The sequence below is a fragment of the Rattus norvegicus genome, chromosome 6, assembly GCF_021556685.1.
Source record: "Rattus norvegicus strain SHRSP/BbbUtx chromosome 6, alternate assembly SHRSP_T2T, whole genome shotgun sequence".
Lineage (NCBI taxonomy): Eukaryota > Metazoa > Chordata > Mammalia > Rodentia > Muridae > Rattus > Rattus norvegicus.
Window position 1 is genome coordinate 40,136,462 of NC_141539.1, and position 12,231 is coordinate 40,148,692.

The 12,231-nt window shown below is 44.1% G+C and overlaps 1 long non-coding RNA gene across 2 annotated transcripts; it reads right to left on the reverse strand.

Annotated features, from left to right (window-relative positions):
* Window positions 1-1,383: 1,383 nt before the first annotated feature.
* On the reverse strand, window positions 1,384-10,948 carry LOC148005144 (uncharacterized). Of its 2 annotated transcripts, none has more exons than XR_015622268.1 (3): window positions 9,807-9,892; window positions 7,711-7,765; window positions 1,384-1,519 (listed from the first exon to the last, which is right to left on the reverse strand). It is a non-coding gene; the product is annotated as an uncharacterized LOC148005144 (long non-coding RNA). The 2 variants fall into 2 exon arrangements; XR_015622267.1 differs by lacking the exon at window positions 1,384-1,519 and adding an exon at window positions 10,794-10,948 and having other exon boundaries at window positions 4,724-7,765; window positions 9,807-10,401.
* Between the last annotated feature and the right edge of the window lie 1,283 nt (window positions 10,949-12,231).

Consider the following 12,231-nt stretch of genomic DNA (forward strand, 5'->3'; position numbering starts at 1 on the left):
GCTACTCCCAGCTTCTTCTTTCTCCTTGTGGCAGCTGACATCAACCTGGGAGACAGATGTGGTGTTGGCCTATGGGTCTTCTCTGTAGCACCCTGGGGTGTCTAAGGGGATTTGTGCTTTCCCGTTCTCAGGTCCTTTTTCTCTCTAGGACCCAGCTGTCCAGCATGCTGTGTTGTGGAGAAGGGATAGAAAATACAAAAATACAAGCAGGTGTGGTAGGAGTGTTTTACTCTGGCTTTTCTTAGCTTTTATTGAGTCGGTCACTCCTCCCTGGGCACCACCTAGAGGTCATCCTTGCTTCTGTGTGACAAGAATCTTCTGCAGAGATAAAGGGTGGAAGTAGGAAAGACTCTAGCGTCCAGCTGTTGCAAACTTCAGTGAAGCCAACTGTCCCTGCCCTTCCCTTGTCTGTGTTGGGGACTTCCGGTTTAGATTCTCGGCTCTCTCCTCCACATTTCCCCTTTTCTCTTACTATATCCTCCTGCCTCCCCACAAGACACTCACAAGCCCCCTTGGGGGAAACCTACATGCCAAGGGTCCTCTAAAGTTCCCAGCATGCCTTGGAAACGTAATTGTCTACTCACTGAAAAGTAGAGGTGGACCATTCCTCTCTGCTTTCTCTCCTCTGACAGACCCCAGCAGAATTCTTGGTACTTTCTTTAAGACCCGACTCTGGGGATGGTTCTGCAGTCACAGTCTGGCATCTGCATACAATTGTAAGCCGGTGCGGAGCTCACCATCCTCTCACTGCTTGCGTTAGAGGCCGTGAAAGCACCTTTCTTCCACCATGTTATTTCCCCTCACTCTTACTCTTAGAGTGCACGCAGCAAAGGAAATGCCCCGATCACTCAAGAAGGTAAGCCAGAGGCTGGGTGGCTTGCACCTGAGCCACACCCCAAGGTGGAGGAGACCAGCCCTAAATTATATTATATTATATATATTATATTATATCATATTATATATTATATTATATATATTATATTATATATCATATCGTATTATACTATACGCCATATCATATTATAAACGCTGGCTCCAGATCTTTTCAGATCTGCAATCTACCCACTCAGGCATGAGCATAGCAGTTGTGCTGCAACCTCTGTGAGGGGACTGCTAAATCCCATCAGAGAGCCACATGCGCCACCTTGTGGTCAGACTCTGCTATTTGTACCTGCGCTGACTGCAGTATTAGAGAAAGTCACTCTGTCTCTGTTGTATTTCAGGAGGTTTCTATGAGCATCAGCACAGAAAATATCTGGATGTTATTTTTGAACACGACCTTGAACCTCAAGGTAGTTCTCAAGTAGACTCACTATCCCAATTGTTGTAGTCCTTTATGCTAGGAAGAAACAAAACAACAAACAAACAAAAAAAAAAAAAAAAAAAAAAAACGAACTCTTTTTTAAATGCAAATTGCTACCAGTGGAGTGCTTCAGCAAGCAGGGCTGGTACAATTAGACTACAAGGTTCAAGGCAGATGGAGGTCTCAGTCTCACCAAAAGCTGTCTGCAATTGATACCTGCGAGTAAAGGAAAAAAAATCAGCTTTTACTAAAGGAATCTTAGAAAGGGCACTATACCCATAAGTTCTCGGCCAACACAAAGTGAACTCAATGATACTTTTGTATACTTTTGTTTTGTTTCGCCTTGTTTCAGCAATTTTTGTCTTATTATCCTTTTGTTTATTTATTTCGATTTTAATTTTTGTATCTTTTTGTGGGGAATTGTTGGGGGATTGTGGAGTTTGGGGGATATTGGTTGCTAGTTGGTTTCAGTTTTGTTTGTTTTTTCAAGAGAAAGCATGTAAAGTTGGGTAGGTAGAGAGGTAGGAAGACTCTGTGATGAAATCATCATCAAAATGTATGAAAATGCTTTCGATGAAAAAGAAAAAAGGCTGGGTAGGGGCGGCACCTGCCTTTAATCCCAGCACTTGGGAGGCAGAGGCAGGTGGATTTCTGTGAGTTTGAGGTGAGTTCCAAAACAGCTAAAGCTACATAGAGAAACCCTGTCTTGAAAAGCAAACTTAGGAGAAAAGAAAAGAAAAGAAAGGTAGGAAGGAGGGAAGATAGATAGATAAATGGAAAAGAGAAGAGAAGAGGAAAAAAAAAGACAACAGGGGGAAAAGTAGCCAATGCAGCTCTCAGACGAGTGTAGCCCAAGGCTGATGGACATGTCTACTCTTTCCCTAAAGTATGGTAATCACAAGACTTAACCCATGTGATCAGTCACAATGGAACTCCTTTAACAGTCACAAAATGCTTTCATTACCGCAGTTCAAAGGACTTTAGGAAGAACTAGAGTGGTGACTGGGCAGTTAAGGGCACTGGATGCTCTTTCCAGAGAATCTGCATTCAAAACCCAGAACCCACTTGGCAGCTCACAAGGGTCTGTAAATCCAGCTCTAGAGGGTCTGAGGCCCTCTTCAGGCTTCCTTGGACACTGGGTATGCACACAGTATAACGACATACACCCAGGCAAAACAGTGAGCTGTCAATTATCACTTTTACACTAAAGTTCCCCTTAAATCTGTGCTTGGAAGAATGACTTCCAAACTGGTTCTCAGAAGTTCATTGTATCTGAATTCTACAGTGCTGCAGAATGTTCAGTCATGGGATATTTAAGAAAAGAGGTTTTTATCGTCAATTCTGAGCATGTGTACTCTGAAGCCCCACAAGATAAACGCACAAACAGCACTGTTGACAGGTAAAACTGACTGCAGGTGATGAGGTCCTGCGACATTTAATGGATGAAAGAAATGAGTTTGCTGCCCATTAGATAGTAGTGCTGTGATTCTAATTCCTGTTCTGTTTGGTGTGAATTATCTCTCTACACTCTTTTTATAGTCTACCTTTCTTTTGCTCATTCTCCTCAATCAAATCTTGTACGTAGGAATGAGGTATTATGAAATATCTTGCTTCCTTCTATGATTCACAAGGCAGCAACTAAGATGAAGTAATATGGTCCTTTTCAAGGGCAGTCCTCATTTTCTGTAATGCCCACCTCGGCCGACAAGGAAGACGCAACATCGTCGGATTCTTCTCAACAGCCTTTATTGTAGGAACACCTCATTGTTGATACGGGGACCCCGAGCAACAAAGGCACCAGCCTTATATACAAAACAGGCTAATGGCTATATACTTGTCCTCTAGGGATTGGTGGAGCATGAAATACCTCATTAGCATGAATATCACTCCAGCCTGATAGCTGCCGGAGAAATGCCAACACATGTGCTTTGTGGGTGTTTACCACAAATGACCACCGGATGTCAGAGCCATCTTTTTATCTATATGTGCCGCTCCCTACAATTTTCTTTACCTTGTGAAATGATTTTCTAAGACTTTACTATTTTTAAAGGCTTATTTACTTTGTATGTACGAGTGTCTTGCCTGCATATATGTACTGTGCTTGTGCCTAGTGTCCATGGGGGCCAGAAGAGGTTATAGATAGTTGAGAGCTGAACTCTCTAGAAATGAAGTTCAAAGCTACCATGGGGGTGCTGGGGAAACAAACCCAGATCCTCTGCAAGAGCAACAAGTGCTCCTAATCATTGAACTATCTCCTGAGCCCAAAGACGACTATTTTTTAAAAATTATGGGAGTTGGAGGGAGAGACAGAGAGAGACAGAGACAGAGTCAGAGAGAAGGAGGGAGCCTACAGGGGCCAGCAGAGGATGTCGAATCCCTTGCAGCTGGAGTTAAAAGTGACTATGAATGATCCTAGCATGAGAGCAAGGAATGGAACTCAGATCCTCTGCAAGAACAACCTGCAGTCTTAACCACTTAGCTGTCTCTCCAGCCCCAGCCTCATTTCCATGGAAGGTATCTCATAGGTCAGAATTTACAAACCCCACATATTGGGCACAGTATAACAAGTACCAGGAAGAAAGTCATGACCAAAACATAGTGTCTGCCTGCCTCAATACCTACTTTTATTTAGATTTAGAGCAGTGGTTCTCAATCTTCTTAATGCCGTGACCCCCTTAATACAGATTCTCATGTTGTGGTGACCCCAACCATAAAATTATTTGCATTTCTACTTCATAGCTGTAATTTTGATACTGTTATGAATTGTAATAGAAATATCCAATATGCAGGTTATCTGGTATGCAACCCCTATAAAAGGCTCATTTGACCCTCAAAGGGGTCGCAAACCACAGGTTGAGAGGCACTGATTTAGAGAAAGCAACCACGGGTAATGTTATTTTTTGAAGAACAGGATGCTTAATAAAGGGTTTCAACGATGGGCAAGTCTAGTGACAAATGGGACAGATGCCAAGGAGGCTGCATTTGGACAGAGACCCGAGAAGAGAAACTGGTCACAGAATTCTCTGTGTTGACTTTCTCAAGTAGCCAAGACTTTTAAGATTCTGACGTTAAAACTTTTCAGCTCCAGTCAGAAATTTAGCCAACTGAACTAATTGCTGTGGTCATGATGTCCTTGGGGTAAATTCTATTGCCTCCTTGATTCACACTGCTATTCAGTGTAAAACATTACACCCCTGAATCTTCTGGGAACCTGGTCTTGAAGATGCCAGAATGACCTTTGCAAGACCAGTTCATTTTAGTACCAAAGGCCAGAGTCTCCTCTGAATTTTGTCTTCGTTGTTTCTTCTGCATGGTTGTCAAGATGCTTCAGAGTTAATGTCTCATCTGCTTGTGATTTAATCTCTGCGTCCCTTTCCCCCAATTTTATTTTTTCATTTTTACCTCATTTTTTTATTTTCTGGGTTCATAAATATTTATAAGTGTTTTTTAATTCCACAGTTACCCTTGATATCCATCTCCACAGAAGAACTAAGATTTTCATGCTATTCAATTCCTGTAGTGTGAAGGACCCACTGTCTGGGTAATGAGAATGCCAGTCAACAGGAGACATGAAGGTTGAATTGATGTCAGGACTTTACCTGTAGATGGTCACGGATGATCTCTAACACTGAGGTCTAAAGATCTCTACTTTTTCCCACCAACTTTAATTTATTTTAATGCTTCAAACAAAACAAATATTTCAACTGACCCCAAAGGCTTGACATCCTCTGCCTTGCTTCTTAAAACATTCACCAAACTTTGTGCTAAGAGCATTAGAAGATCTTTCTTTATGTTACTTACAAGAAGCTAAAAAATCGGGGCTGGAGAGATGGCTCAGTGGTTAAGAGCACCACCTGCTCTTCCTGAGGTCCTGAGTTCAAATCCCGGCAACCACATGATGGCTCACAACCATCTGTAATGGGATCTGATGCCCTCTTCTGGTGTGTCTGAAGGCAGCTACAGTGTACCCATATACAATAAAATAAAATCTTAAAAAAAAAGAAGCTAAAAAATCTATATAATGTATAAAGTAGAGATTATTTTCAACCCACCATCAAAATGATAGTCATTGGGGGTGGGGGTTGGGGTGTGAGATAGGCCTGGAAGTCAGAATCTAAATCAGGAGGAGGAGAGGCATCTCTGGTGACCAGCTGGAGGCCTGGGATAGGAAAGGTTATGGGGAGTCTATGGGGGTGATTCTAGCTGAGATTCCTACCAGAGGGGATGTTGAGACTGAAATGGCCACCTCCTGTAGCCAGGTAGGACTTCCAGTGAACGTTAGGAAACATCAATCCACACACAAAACCTTCAAGCCAAAATTTGTCTATAAGATGTACAGGGATAATAATGAAGCAGAGACTGAGGGACCAGCCAACCAATGACTGCCCAACTTGAGATCCATCCTATGGGAGATACCCAACCCCTGACACTGTTAATGATGCTCTGCTATGCAGACAGGAACCTAGCATGACTGTCTCCTGAGAGGCTTCATCCAGCAGCAGATGGAGGCAGATGCAGAGACCCAAAGAGTGGGGAATAGAACTGAGGGAGCCAGAGGGGTCAAGGACACCGCAAGAAGAACCACTAACCTGGGACCATGGCGTTCACAGAAACTGGACCATCAACCACAGAGCATGCAGGAGCTGGACCTAGGTCTCCTACACATTTATAGCAAATGTGCAGCTTGGTCTTCATGTGAGTCCCCTAACAATTGGAGCAGGGGCTGGCTCAATCTCTGTCCCCTGCCATTGGATCCCCTTCCCCTCTATTTGGAGTACTTGGTTGGGCTTCATTGGGAGAGGATGTGCGTAGACCCGAGGGGACTAGATGTCCCAGGGTGGTATGGTACCCAAAGGGGGTTTCCCTTCACTGTGAAGAGGGGTGAGGGCTATGGGGGAAGAAAATTGTAAGGGTGGGACTGGGAAGAGAGAAGGGAGGGGGACTGTGATCAGAATATAAAGTGAATAAAATAAATTAAAATTTAAAAGAAGATAGTCATTTTGGTTCTAATTTTTCCCTTTCTGGGGGAAAAAATAAGTAGACACTTCTGCTATGGAAAGCCAGACATGTGGAATTATTATTGCTCCCATGTGGAATTATTATTGCTCCCAGGTTGCAATGTGTCTTAACCAAAAAACAGGGGGAAAAAAGGAAGCTTAGAAGTTGCTGATGGCCAGCATTTACTAGTGGTATACCCAAGTGAGTTGCTTGATGAAGACCTGGAACCCATCTATTCTATTTCCAAGACAGTTTAGAGATGAAGTTCCTGTTTTGTATTATTTATGTTTCAATGGGAGGAAAATAAACAACACTGTCTATGTTGATAAAGCAAAATAAAACCACAAAAAGAGAAGAAAGGTATGTAGGCCCATAAGACAAGGCTCTGTGGAGCCGCAGGCAAGCAGAAATCTGAAGAGAGTGGAGCATCCTGGTGTTTGTGACACTGCTGAAGCACGGAGGGTCTGTTTGGGAGGCAGCAGACAGTTAAAGGAGGATGGAGAGGAGGGTGGGACCTGCAATACCAGTCTTTTGCTCCTCCTCAGGGCTGTCCTGTTCTTTGGAGGCGCTAGGCTGTTCCTTTGTATATTACAGGAACTCATTTGAACAGTCCTCCCCCACACAGTTCAAATTCTTCAACTGAGTCTTCAGATGTGATGACTGGTATTACTAGAATGTGGGCTTCCATTGTGATTGACACCTACAGTTTCTATCTAGAATAATGGAATCATTTCTTTAAGCTGTGGGCTATGCAATGCAGTGTCCTGGACATTACCTACAAATGGACAAATCCTATTTCAGTCACACAACCAAGTGTTATGAGTGCCCATAACTTGGGTCATAAAAACATGGAGTTTCAGTAATCAGACGCCACCTTGGTTCCTTTCCCTGTTGCTGTGATAAAATACCCTGACAAAAGCAAGTTAATGAAGGAAGGGCTTACTTCCGTTTCTAGTTTGAAGCTATGTTCCATCATGGCAGGCAAGTCAAGACTACCAGAACTTGAAGTGGTTGCCACATTACATCTTCAGTCAAGTAGAACGTGGCGATTGCTGATGTCAGATTAATTATCTCCTTTTATTGCCTGGTAGCCCATCCCATGAAACAAACAGCGCCACCCACTTGTAGAGTGGATCTTTCCTGCCTCCATCAATCAAATCAGAATAGTCCTTCACATGTGTGCACAGAGGCTTACCTTTCCAGTGATTGAAGATCCTGTTACCTTAATGGTCAACATTGACCATCACAGACATTCTCTAGCCACCATCTATCAGTTTAGAAATTAGTAACCATCCTGCCCAAAATGGGGCTGTCTGCCTTACAATAAATAGCTCTGTTCAGTCCTTCCGTTCACTCTACTTCCTGGGCCACAGGCACACAATAGCACTCTGGACTTTCCAGCCAGCTACCTTCTGTTTAGCGTCTCCTCTTGGTGTTTGGGCTTCACATCCTCCTGGAGAAAACCTAAAGTAAATTACAAGGCCAGAAATAGAATTACAAGTCCGGAAAAAACATTACTCACTCATTTTTCCCCCAAACTCATGTGGTGTGGTTTTGAAGTATCACTTTCTGATGCAGGTATTGGAACAATGGCTGTTAGCTGAGCTAGTCTTGTGACTTGTGCTTTTCTTATGTATTACAACCCTGGGACAACTGAGAGACACACTGTTCAGTAAGTACATCCCTCTTCTCGACTGCTTTGCTGTCCTGCTGCTTATGAGTAAGTTCTCTCAGTGCTCTGATAATAATGGAGTGAAAAGCAGAGTTCACAGTCCTTCTTCAAATAGATGACTGGTCCGGTGTCTCAGGTAGCTGTTGCCTGTCTCACAGACCATGACTTGGAGGCACTCCAAGCTGGCTAGCTCGTTCAGAATTGTCACAATCAGAAAGCAATAGAGTCTGCTTTGAAACTCCAGTCCCCTTATTCCAGGAAGCTTCTATTTACCATCCATTTATCTCTCCTCTTGGAAGAAAATCCCCATTTCAAGTCGTCTGTGGAGTGAGGAGACTCTTCCACCCCACACCCCCCAACAAGGGTGCTAGGAACTGACCTCAGGGTCTCTGGAAGATCAACAAGTGTTCATAACCTCTGAGTCACCTCTCTACCTCCATTTATTATCTTTTTACTTCACATATTTCATGATAGTTTGTGCCTACCACATGAAGCCTCTTTCTTTATAACTATATAAATGGTTATATACTCGAATATATGTAATCGTTTGCACATCAGACTATACAACATCTTTTAAATGGTTGCCACCTTATAAAGCTTTAGAGCCACTAGACCTTATACATTGCGTCTTTAATCTCATGTGATCTCATTTCAGACTTTTATCTAACTTCGGTGTCACTTAGCCAGTCTTATACAGAGTGAGTGACTTAGTGACCAGGTGTGTTGATAGCAGCTGAAAAGGCTGAGGAAAAGACCCAGAAGCAAAGCTTTTGCCTAGAACATGTGAGGCTCTGGGTTCAATAGTCAGTAAACAAAAACAGACAAATGAATGAATAAATGAATAAATAAATCCAGTGGCCTACATTTAACACTGTAGAAGCAACCTGTGGGAAATATAATAATTACCAATCAAATAAAGCATGGTGGTACATATTTGTGGTCTCAAGCATTAGGATGGAGAGGTAGGGAGTTTGGGAGTATTGCAAGCCTGAAGCCAACCTATGCAAGGCCCTATTTTTTTTTCTTTTTAAGAGGAGTGAAATTAAGTAGGAGGAGAAACAATGTTTACAAAGGGATACATGTAAATGTATGTTTCCTATCATTTCAAATTGCAAGTGATTGGGGGTGCTGTCTAGCGGTCAGCGGCTGTCTTTTGCTAGTCTAAGGCTCACAAACAAGGCTGTCAGTTCTCACAGCAGCCAGAGAACAGAGCAAGGCCAGGATTGCCTCATAGCAGAACCACTCCTGAGAATGAAAGCCCCAGCCGCAATTGCTCCAGGACACAGTGACACTGGAACTCACTGCCCCTGAAGAAACCCTCATTAAAACTGCCTCCAGGATGCCTCTGTGCTGACGTTTTCCCTCCGCTGTCTTGTCTGCTACCCCTATGCGGTGGTGTTTCTTATAAACTCTCAACTCTTACCTTTTTCTCTCTCAGTAAAAGTATTCACCACACTACTGCCTCCCTCCAAGGCATAACCTCTAGAAGTAACGTTTGGGTGCTATCCAGGTGAGGGCGAGGTGGGAAACATGGTTTTATTTTCAGTTTTTCCGTCTAGTTTGAAACTTACCTCTCTCCTTTTTCATGTATAATCCATTGAATACGGTTTTAATGATTTTACAATCTCTACACTGGAGAGAGGACAACAACTTCTTTTGCCATGGAGCCTGGGTCTCCCTGCCTATGTTGTGAGTCTTACTTACAGTAACGCATCTCCGACATCTTGGCATTTCCCTACACACGGCAAGACAGCATAAGCTTGCTGCTAACCTCCGCTAAGCATGGTGACCAAACTTAAAGTTAAACTAAGATCATTTGAGAGAACCCCTTACTTGAACGCAAGAAAATTTCGTTTACTCCATCAGTCCATGAGCGAGGAGCCTGATGCTCCAACCCTGCCAGGGAGAAGGCAAGCTTTGTTTCCGTTTTGCAGAAATTGACCTGGATTTTATAAGCCGTGTGAAGTTTGGAGGCTTGTTAAGGAGCTTCGACACTGCATTTTCCCCTTAAGCACGCTAGTTGTCGTTGTCTTGCTTTCTCTATGAGGGCCTTGAAGCTGATCCTTGAACTCTGATACACATCTTGTCACCCTCTGACCCGCAAGATGCAATCCACCCTTCCCTCCTTCCAACAGGTCAGCTGAGCCCAGGAACGCCAGGAAGTCGAGGATCATGCTGGTTGCGCCCTCCCCATCATTTCACGATCTGCTCTTTGCTCTCTATAGTCCTGAATCGGGTCTGAATACTGCAATCTTATCCTTCAAAAGAAATCAACTACAGGTTCCTTGATCTTTGCCACCCACTCAGACCACCATGGCAGCTCAGTCATTCTTGTCATCTGGGCTCTGCAGTTATGGTGCTATTCGGGAGGGGGCGCTCGAGCCGCGCGAGCCAAGAAGCGGGCTGCGGCGCTGGCAGTGAACAGAGGCTTCCAGACTTAGGGTTAAGGCTTCTGCCTCCAGGAAAAACACAGGGACAAGGCAGCGAGGCGGGGGGGCGGGCCACCGGGACGGGACATACAGAGCAAACACCTCAAGCTCTCACTAGCAAGGAGTCCTCGGATTTGTCCAACCAACCTCAGCAACCGAGGCTGAGAAGTGGGGGGCCTCGGTTATTCCTTCCCTCTTTTTAAAACACATAACAAAAACAAATCTCCCCACTTAATTCCCTGGCACCTTTTGTTCCTTTTAAGTAATCTCCCAGTCCCTCTGCCCACCCCAGCCCCGCCTCCCAGAGGATGCTCTTTAGCTTCTATAGCCTCTTTAACTGGGAGAAAAGCTGACCATGGGGACCTCACTTGCGACAGAGAAAGAAGGATACACTCAAAGGTCTTCTTTTGTGAAAGCGGAGCCTCTGGAAGTCTCGGGGCATTTTATTGGATCACGTATATTGCTGTGGCAGCTATATTTAAATCCTTAGAAAAAGTCACCAATGGAGATCAAAACTGGACAGGGTGATGTGCCCCTCCCTGCTGCAGAGCTCACAACAGGAAGTACCTCCTACAGGGCACCAGTCTGCAGTTCTGCTTGGAGGCCTTGTCTAAGCGAGGGGTAATCATGCTGATAAAGAAGCTGTGTAAGCAGTTTTTGTTTTCTTTTTTAAAGTAAGAGTATATGTTTTACTCCCTTCCCCCACCCACACCCACACCAGACAGGGTTTGTCCGTGTGGCCCTGGCTGTTCTGGAACTCCTTCTGTAGAGCGGGCTGGCCTCAAACTCAGAGATACTTCTGGCTCTGCCTTCCCTAGTGCTGGGATTAAAGGAGTGTTCCACCACTGCTCAGGGCGTTTTACTTTAAAAACATATATATGTATGTATATATACATATATATATATGTGTGTGTACATATATGTGTGTGAATATATATTATGCTTTGAAAACTTCATATATTCATATACTGATATACTATATTTTGATCATATCCCTTTAGCACTATTTTCCTCTAACTTCTAGCTCCCCTGGTACCATCTTCCTCCTTATTTCATCACATACAAACACACACACACTCACACACGCACACACATACATACACACTCACACACTCACACACGCACCCACATACACACATGCATGCGCATGGCCACCCACAGGAGAAGGGGTCACCTACGGGCACATCCCCAATGGAAAGTGTGGCTGTTGGGCCCTGGAGTGAACGTGGCACAGCACACAACACTATTGCATCTTTTGGACTGGCTTCCCCAAAGCACTCAAAACTGGGTGCAGCCTTCCAAGCTGATCATTTCTCAGGCTCTCTCATTCACCTTATTCTCTCGTGCTAACGTTGGAGTAGGAAAAATATAAAAACCCAAAACTCGAGGTGAGGAGAACAGGCTCTCTGGCCTGGGGAAACACCACATCCCAGTGAAGCGAATTCAATCAATGCCTAAGCAACCACCCCCAGCTGTGGCAAAGAGATAGGCCAGATAATTCATTCTTTAATGAGATATTGCACTTTTCCTGCCTAGACTCCCTTCCCCTAATGAGCAAATAACTGGCTGTAGTCAACAAAAGGGTCCCAAGTCTGTCCACCTTTGTAAATTATTCAGAAAAGCATATATTTTCCGGTTCTACTATGTCTTTTCTAGGCATACTTTACACATTGCCTTCCCCCTACCCTACACACACACACACACACACACACACACACACACACACACACACAGGTTTGGGCTTCCTTAATCTTTCTCTAAAGCCTCTCTCCCTGCCTGCCCTGTGGCTACTTGATAAAATAGCCTGGATTGTCCCTCTCTCTTCCACT